The following is an 8980-nucleotide window of genomic DNA, read 5'->3' as shown; positions in this document are numbered from 1 at the left end:
CAGTCACGAGCTTGAACCCCCGGTTACTCAAGGCACGTGTACTTATGCACCCGCGCGCCTGACCACTAGGCTACAACAATGGTAGTACCGTAAAACCTCAATAACTGGAAGTAATAAGAAGAAGGGATAGTCGAAATTAGTGAAAAGGTCGAATTACAGAAAATTATTACATGTAAATATTTTAAAATAATTCGTAAAACCCAGAATTGAAATAATCTTCTGGGTTTTACGTTAGTTTAAATGGTGTTTGTTAGAAAACATAGTGAAAACAAAAGAAAAATATTCAAATAAAGAATTCAAATTTAACAGAACAAGAATAATGCGATTTTTAAATTAAATTTTCTGCCTATAAACAAAAATTTTAAAAATAATAAATAAAAAAATGATTAAATTTAATTAAAATAGTTTAAAAACATAAAAATAAATTTATAAGAATAAATAGATAAAAGATAAATGTGGTAATAAATAAATAATAGATAAACTAAATATTAAAAAATATATACTTTCATTTATAAAAAAAAAAAAAGACTATAAAAATGTAAAAGTGATAATTAAAATAACAAAATATATTTGTGCATATATTCAAGCGGTCCCTCGATTAGTGTGATCCCGCCATTAATGCGTACCTGGAAAGTTCCGTACTAATCGAAAACAGATTTTTTTTTTTTTTTTTTTTTTTTGATTTGGTAGTTGTTGGCGCATCGGCTTCTGTGGCCATATTGCACCTCCCAAGGTTTTTGCAGTACTTTGATCCAAGCCCGAGGCGGGAATCGAACCCGCGACCTTTGGGTTGCCGGGCAGGTACTTTACCCACTCGGCTAGCCCGGTCGGCTCGAAAACAGAGTTCAATGCAAACTAGGGTACTGTAAACCAGGAAAACTTTGTGGCAGCGGGTATTACTTTGTGACACCTACGCCGCGTGACTTATTTTTGATTTTACCGGGCATTCTGCAATCCGTCCGAGGGCAAAATTATCCCCAGCATTTTTACAGTTATTGCTTCCATCTGTTGAAACTGTTAAAAACTACTAGCACAACCTTCAAGCGGCCTAGTGCAGCCATTGTGTGTAGCGCAGCGCTTGTGAGTATCATTTTCAGGAAGCTGTTGAAACTTTGTTTTGATACAGAAAAACTCCAAGTGCAGTGGATTTGAAAGTAAGTTTATTTTAATATATTATGTTTTGTGATAATTTTGTAAAAAGTAAATTTTAAATAAGTGTTTATTTACTTTGTTTTTCGTGAAAATAAGTAGAACGTGAACGTATGGAGTACTACATTGTGAAACTGGCGGTGTCACAAAGTTGCACCATGATATTTCAACACTTTTGCTTTTATTTTATTTTACTATATTTATAATAATTTATCTGTTTTAGAATATAAAATGCCCGGAAAATGCAGAAGGAAAGTTGGGTCACGTCAATATCGAAATTATATACTGATGCTACGCTGACAGAGGCCCTTAATGAAATTAAATCAAATAAAATATCCTTACGGAAAGCAGCTGAAAAGTAAGTTTCAAGTAGTTTGTATCAGTATTCTGTTTTAAAATTACAAAAATAATTTAATACTCTCGTTATTAATAATAATTTTACACTACGTAATTAATAAATTTATGCTAATTAATAATTTTATACTAATAAATAATTTTATTTTTTAGGTACACCTTATGGTTATAGCTGAAAGGGAAACATGATGCCATCCCAGGACATCCAACTGTTTTTAGTGAAACTATGGAACAGGCTTTCGTTTCTCATTGTCTTGTGATGTCAAATTATGGTTTTTCTCTGACAAGATTCGACCTGAGGTGCATAGTGAAATCCTATCTGGACGGCGTGGGCCGTACAGTGCTTATTTTTAAAAATAATTTTCCACGAGTTGACTGGCAAAACTCCTTCATGAGTCGCCATAAAATTCTTACGCAAAGATTTGCGCAAAATATATCAATTTCAAGAGCAGCAATTGATGCGGATTCGAATCCCGCTTCGGGCTTGGATCAGAGTAAAATGCAAAAACTTTGCGAGGTGTATTATGGCCACAGAAGCCGATGCGCCAACAACTTAAAAAATAATAATAATAAATAAAAATATTCTTCAGTTTCTGCTTCGTTCACGTTCTTTTGTTCTGTTTTCTTTCACAGTTGAGAAAATTCATGAAGCTTTCACTTTGATAGTCACAGTGCTGAACGGAATTCCTTTTTGATTGCAATCTTCGATCTAAATAGAAAAAGGACGCTCCATCTCAATCATTTCAACTTCTATTCCTAGTTGTTTGAATTTCTACTGAATTTGATGCAACTTTTCCGTTTTCCTTATTTCGATCTTCTTTGCTAAAAGTACTAAATGTATCCTTTCTGTACCCATTTAAGAACAGTACTAGGGAGGTGTTATGCGGTTAATTAAGAAAAACATAAAATCAAAACAAGTGCATCCAGTTGATATAGATGACCAGTGCACTGTTGAGTAAGTTTGGTGTGACATAAGCATGGCGAAAGCAAAAATAAGAGTAGAAGTGCGTTATAGCCTAATGACTCGAATCAGAACAATGAACAATTGTACAAAGAAATAGAGTGAGCTAGTAAATCAGAATGTCTTATAATGGGAGATTTTAACTTCCCAGATATTGACTGGAACTTGTGGGTTGGTCACTCACCCACTAGTAACACTTTTGTGGATTTATTGTGTGATTGTTTTCTGCAGCAGCATGTTCGAGAGGCAACCAGAGAGGGTAATACTCTTAATCTGGTTATCAGCAGTGATCATTCGTGTATTAAGAATTTGCAGATAAAGGAACCACTGGGTAGCATTGATCACAGTGTGCTGATGTGAGATTTACTTAAAGATATAATTATCATCAGGAGTAAAGGAAAGGGTTTTTGCTTCCGCAAAGGTGAGTACAGTGGTCTCAGACAGTTTTTAAATTCTGTACAGTGGGATCAACCGATGATGTTACCAACGGCAAATTCTAAGCGGGAAGCATTCAAGGAATTAATCGTGGAAGCTACTAAAGTTTTCATACCTATTAAGAAATATTGTTCAAGGTTTCGGCCTAATTGGTAATCAAATGAACTAAAGAGACTCGTGACAGAGAAAAAAAAAATGCATGGGATGCATATAAATCATCGCCAGTTTCACAATGTAGTACTCCATACGTTCACGTTCTACTTATTTTCACGAAAAACAGAAGCCTATGGCAGATATAAGCTAGTCTGTAATCAAGTCACAAAGGAGGTTAGGCAGGCGAAGGCAGATTACGAGAAATCTTTGGCAAAAGAATGCTAAGAAAAACAGCAAAGATTTCTTTACTTATATAAACTCTAAAAGTAAGGGGGATGAATCTGATTGGTCCACTTGATATCGATGGTTCGACTGTTGATGATCCTGCTCAGATAGCAAACAAACTAAATGAGTATTTTGCATCTACATTCGCATATGAGGAGTTATTAAGGTTTGATTGAAAATGCCACAAGGCGATCAGATTGTAACAGGATGCTTAATGATTTTGTAATAACTGAGAACAAAGTGGAGAAGAAATTGTTCAAGTTAAACATAAGAAAGGCACTTCGGGTGGATGGGATCTATCCAGTTATATTAAAGGAGGCGGCAAAGGAAGTAAGCAAACCATTAGCCATAATTATGAGAGCATTCTTGGACTCAGGGGAGGTCCCCACGGACTGGAGATGTGCATTTGTATCCCCAATTCACAAAGGGAGATCGAAGGGTGACACGAGTAATTACAGACCAGTTAGTTTAACTTCTGTTCAGGGTAAAATAATGGAGTCACTGGTTAAAGATGCATTGCAGCATCATCTAGACAAGACTGCAGCAATAATTCAGACACAGCATGGGTTTGTTAAGGGAAAGTCTTGTCTGAAAATTTTGATTGGTTATGATGATGTGGTTACAAGGAACTGGATGCAAAAAATAATTTTGATATCATATACTTGGATTTCAGGAAAGCTTTTGACACTGTTGCGCAGGGAAGACTACTGTACAAATGGGTAAATTGTTACAATGGATAAAAGGAGGGTTGAGTCAGAGAAGACAAAGGGTGGTAATCAATGAGTGCTGCTCTTCGTGGACTAATGTTATTAGTGGAGCTCCACAGGATTCGGTGTTGGGTCCACTGTTGTTTTGTATATTTATCAATGATATTGATGAAGGTATATCAGGCTTAGTGTCGAAGTTTGCAGATGATACAAAGGTTGGCAGGGTTGTTAATGACAGTGTGCTACTGCAACAGGACCTAGAAAATTCGGGCAGATGAGCTGAGAAGTGGCAACTGAAGTTTAACCTTGATAAATGCAAAGTACTGCATATGGGTAGAAATAACCCCAGAGAAACGTACCGACTGTGTGGTACTACAATTAAGGTGGTAGAAAATGAAAAAGACATGGAAGTAATTGTGCAGTCAGATTTGAAGTTTTCTGAACAATGCAGACAAGCTGCTAGGGCAGGTCATGGGGTTTTCTCAATGATATATAGGAATTTTTCTAGCAAGGAAAAGGAGGTGATTGTTTCTGTATAAGGCAATGGTCAGGCCATGCCTTGAGTACTGCGTACAGGTCTGGAGGCCTCATTTTAGGAAGGATGTAGATGCAATGGCTGTAGACTAGGCACCTGTGCGATGATCTGATCGAGGTGTATAAGACCTTGAATGGGTTGAACACGCTGAATTCTGATGGGATTCTTCCACTTGTTCAGATTACGAACCTAAGGGGACAAAATTCAAATTAAGGAAAGTCAGATGTAGAATAGATGTGTGGAAATTTGCCTTTAGGCCAGCTGGTGTTTAATTGCTGGAACAAACTTCCATCTGTAGTTGTGGAAGTTGATAGGTTAAATAAATATAAGGAGGAACTAGACAAATATTTAGAGGGGATTGTTTTATTATTTATTTTATTGCTGATTCTGCATAAGTTCATACACTTGCTTTCTTGCATCACATGCCACTACTACTACTGTGTAGTATTGACTCAGTTATTACAAAGTCTAAACCAATTTTTGCTTTGCTATCACGACATTCATATTTTTTATTATTTAGAATTTTACTTCTAAATAAGGCAACGGGTGTTGGCTGTTCCCTGGTGGTAAAAGAAGCCTGAAATCAAACACTTACAATAACATAAACATATACAAATATACACGAGTGTCCCAACCTACATCAAGTAGCCAAGAATAGAGACAACAAACTGCAGCCTAGCTCCCAAACCTTACGGCAGCCTGAAGAAGGCACGCATAGCTCCCTTCACCTTTAAACCCTACTTCCTGGGGGGACGATTCTCTTGTCCTCCACCTTCATGTCTACTCTGGTGGGGAATGGGCATGCCCCACTGAAACTTGGGGCTGCCTTCCCTATTGGCCCCATATTTCTGGCTTTCTCCCCCCAAGTCTCCCCTCTCTATCTTCACACTAGCAAAGCCCCAGACACCTAAATTTAAACACATCCAAAATATCTTTGCCGATGTCCTGGCCTCTCAACTCAAGCGACATGAACCCCACGATTGATGCTGGTATGTGTATGCACGTTGTGTGTATATATGTACGTGTGTGTATGTGAATATATGTATTTGTATACACATATATATATACATGCAATATAAATACAATATAAGAATTTTTTATTTATTTATTTTATTTTTATTATTATTTTTTTATTTATTTATTATTTTTTATATTTATTTATTTTTTTTTTAGGTCCCAGCCACTGAAATCTCAGGAAATTAGGTGGCAGGACCTGGCAGAATAAATCTTAAACTACTAGGTACCTGGTCTGCCTCCACGGGGCGAAAGTGGGGCAACGTCGGGCTTCAGCAGAGATCTGGCGACTAAATGGCCATTAGAACAACGGTACACGACACCACACACTTCAAGATCCATACACTTTTAAATCTCTGGCTTTTACAGTGATCTGTATCACCACCCAATGTAAACTACGTGGAGATGGGGGAAACCCCTGGTGCCGTCTGACCCTAAATACACTTCACACTTTACACCTAAAGTGAATAAAACGATTCTCGAAACGATTCAGAGGACCATCCTCCTTGGCATGATATGAGCAACTAGAACAGCTGCCCTCCAGGTCCTGGCAGGGGTTCTTCTCCTGGACCTCAAGGCTACCCGCTTCGGTCTGCTCTACCATCTTGCTAGAAACACATCAGCTAGAATGTATGACCTCACCACTGACATTACTAATGACTGCAACTGTGAGAAGAGAAGAATTACCGATGACCCTGTCCAGATTTGGCAGAAGAGATGGAGCGACATAGAAAAAGGCTCAGTGACTAGAAGATTTCTCCCCACTGCCACCAAGCTTTACCCTAGCGGGACAGCATGGTTTAACCCCGTCGGAATGCCATTTTCCTCCTTACAGGACACATCCTGTTTAAAGCTAAGCTTCACCAACTTGGCATCATAGATAACGCATACTGTCCCTGTGGCAACCTGGAGTTTTTGGAGACACTTAATGTTTGACTGCGCTTTTTATGACGACCTACGACTACGCCTAATAACGGCAATCCAATATTACCAGACAACCAAGAACCCAGACTGTTAGACACTCAAGAGGACTACAAGGCACCCAGTCAATATGCCCAGGATCTATTTTCCAGAAGGAAAACAATGATAGCAATACACCAAAGGCATCCCGACTAGAAGGACTGCAGGAGGTCAAACAAGAACGTGACACACAAATAAAACTTACCATAATGTTTGAAGCTATTCTGCAGCACCCACTCTGTGATACCCAGTTTGAACACCAATCCAAAATTCTCACTCCTGAAAGTAAACAGAAGAAACTCTAATTCAATGCACTACAAAGGCCCAATAATAAAATTATAAAACTCCAAACCATGGCTTGCCAGGACAAGACCGTGTTCGTTGAGTCAGTGGTGACACCACCATTTGGACTACAGCGCAGATAGAATAGGTGATATGGCCTATTGGCGACCCAAAACCGCACTCCCTTGTGCGGACCTGTTTTTTTTCCCCCTGGGCAGGGGTGGTGGAGAAGTTTTTCTCTACTCCCCTCCCCATATTTTCACTCTAGTGGGGCATGGGCATGCCACAATGAAAATGGGGGTAACCTTCCTATCGTACCCCTTATCTTCCTATTTCACCCTCCCCCTCACAACACGTTTTCTTGTACAGCGATTGCCCCACATGTCCAAATTTAAATCACATCAAATTTTTCCGACCTTTTAGGCTCTCTAGAAATAGTTCTTTCAGCATAAAACCCCACGCAGCTCTCTAAATGCAATTTTACCTAAATCAACTGCGATCGCTTCTACCTTTATGTTAGGTCCTAGCCACCGAAATCTCAGGAATGTAAGTGGCAGAACCTGCCAGATTATAACTAGTCTCTTAGTACACCCGGCCGGGGTCCCCGTCGTTAGGTATGGTAACGCCGGGGACCACTAGGGGCACGGCGGCCAACAGGCCGGATGAACAATGGACACAACAAACTACATACCACATAATCCATATATTATTTTTAAACCTCTGGCATAGACAGGGTATTATCACTCGATACATAGAACATATGCGGAGATGGGATAAATCCCCGGAGCCGTCTGACCCTCAACATAGCTATACCTAAGCATCATTGCTGACCAGGTACATGCTTTCATGGCAACGGTCTTCCCCTCTGGCGGTGCCGTCTTTCAACAGGATAATGCGCCATGTCACACCGCCAAGATTGTTCGGGACTGGTTCGTGGAACATGAACTGGCCTCCAAATTCCACAGACATCAGTTCCATCGAGCATCTGTGGTTTGTGTTGGGACAGCAACTACGATCTGTGGCGCCTCAACCACGGACCAACCAGGAATTAAAGCATCTGCAGGTTACGTGTTGGTACCAAATACCACAAGACACATTTAGAAATCTTGTAGCGTCCATGTCTCGCAGGGTACAAGCTGTTTTAGCTGCAAGGGGAGGACCAACATCATATTAGGTGAGTGGACATAATATTTTGGCTCATCGGTGTAAGTACCGATTTAACATAAAACTGGAAAAAATCTTTTAAACCGAAACGAATACGTGCCTGAACAAACTTGCTCACACAAATCCTAACCATACAGCCAACACGCTTGATCTTTTTCTAACAAACAACGCTTGTAAGTACACCTTCGAAGTGGATGGCCCTGTAGGCACAATAGATCACAACTTGGTGATCGTCTCTTCTCCAATGGAGCCTTTAACTCATGGCTATTCCCAACTTCGTGTTTTTTGCCATTACAGTAATGCAAAATGAGATGACCTGCGAAATTTCATTTCTTCTTTTCCTTGGTCGAACTATTGTTTCAAAACTTCTGATGTCAACATTTTCTTAGATTTTCAGTGAAATTATTCTTGTAGGAATGAAATCCTTTATCCCATACTCCACTTTAAAATCTCGTCCTTTATCTAAACCTTGGTTTTCCAATAAATGTGTTAAGGACGTTAAGGAGAAGAATGTTACATATCGTAATTGGCTTGATTCCAATTTTTCAGTTTCATTTTCTGCCCACACCAAATCTCGCAACAATTGTAAAGCAGTTATTAATCAGTCCAAACTAGATTTTCAACAGACTAAGAGCAGAAAACTTGCTGCTTGCTCTAAAGGTAGCCGAGCATTCTGGTCTCTTACCAAAGTTATTGGCCGCAACTTTTGCCCAGCTCTGCTCCCAACTCTATCAAAACCAGATGGTTCTGTTGTCACTTCAGCCAAGGATAAAGCTGACCTGCTAGCATCCCATTTTTCTTCCAACTCATGTATTAATGATGTTGGAAAACATTTCTCACCATTCCCAACACGCTCCATTCAATGCCTCCTGAGGTCTTACGTCTAAAGGATGTCAGAAGGATTTTGACAATCTTGATGCTAAGAAAGCTTCATGTGAAGGTGGTATTTCTCCACTTATTCTTAAAACCTGTACTCCTGAACTTACTTCTGTTCTTTATCGCCTTTTTACACTTTCTTATTCCAAAGGTGTTTTTCCTTCT

The sequence above is a fragment of the Mastigoproctus giganteus genome, chromosome 5, assembly GCF_048544385.1.
Source record: "Mastigoproctus giganteus isolate SK-2022 chromosome 5, ASM4854438v1, whole genome shotgun sequence".
NCBI classification, from domain to species: Eukaryota; Metazoa; Arthropoda; class Arachnida; order Uropygi; family Thelyphonidae; genus Mastigoproctus; species Mastigoproctus giganteus.
The sequence above is the reverse complement of the archived record's forward strand: the minus strand, read 5'-3'. Positions refer to the sequence as shown.